Genomic DNA, 907 nt, shown 5'->3' on the forward strand with positions numbered 1-907 from the left:
GAGGACATTCAGAAACCGGATCTCACTCACTTTTTTTTTCCCAAGTGTGTATGCGTGTGGAAGCACCAGAGACACAAAATAACACCCCAAATCCTAGTATGTGTTGCCCTCCGTCTGTTTGGCCTGTTCATAAAGCATACAGTATAAATTATCACCCAATTCTGTGTTAGATCGTCTTAGCCAACTTCATTACAACTGATTATCACTATAGCTTTACACTTATTTATGGAAAATGACCTGATTTTGCCTCATATTTTCTACGCTGTTTTGAATTCATGGTCAATAAAAACTAATTTATCTTAAGTACTTAATTTCGGATTTAAAAAAAAAAAATCAGAAATTATGAATTATTTTGACTGATAGTTACGATCAGAGGAACACTGTGGATAATCACAGCCTGTTTCGTGTATGGAACCATCCGTGTTATTAAAGAAACCCAAATTTTGTGGCATAGAAACTTTAAAAAACTGGTCAAATTTGACCCGAGGACAACATGAGGGTTAACTTCTCCGTATTATATAATATGCATAATATAAACAGATAAAAGTACTTCTTTACTCGAAAATGTAGAGCCAGACTTTTTTTTCAACCCTTGGTCGTGTCTGCAGTCTTTTATTTTCCATTTTTGTCCCTTTTTCAGACTTTTTTTTAGTTTTCACTCACACCACCTTACTACCACTAGTCTTACACTACTTTTTGGAATTCATGGTCAACAACCCTCATCTATATAGAATTATACCTAATATTTGAGTTAAAAAAAGCAGAAATTTTGAATTAATTTGACTAACAGTTAAGATCAGAGTAACGTACAGATGAGTTAAGTCAGGAATGAATAGTCAGGGATCAGTTGTATTTGCAAAGCGTTGCATGGAATCCAATCCATTTTTGTGGTATTTTGGTTAAAAAG

The 907-nt window shown here is 34.0% G+C and overlaps 1 protein-coding gene across 1 annotated transcript in view; it reads left to right on the forward strand.

Moving 5' to 3' along the window:
- dgkza (diacylglycerol kinase, zeta a) overlaps window positions 1-907 on the forward strand; it is a 154,233-nt gene that overhangs the window by 118,752 nt on the left and 34,574 nt on the right. The window lies entirely within an intron of this gene.

Source organism: Etheostoma spectabile, chromosome 24 (genome assembly GCF_008692095.1).
Source record: "Etheostoma spectabile isolate EspeVRDwgs_2016 chromosome 24, UIUC_Espe_1.0, whole genome shotgun sequence".
Classification (NCBI taxonomy): domain Eukaryota; kingdom Metazoa; phylum Chordata; class Actinopteri; order Perciformes; family Percidae; genus Etheostoma; species Etheostoma spectabile.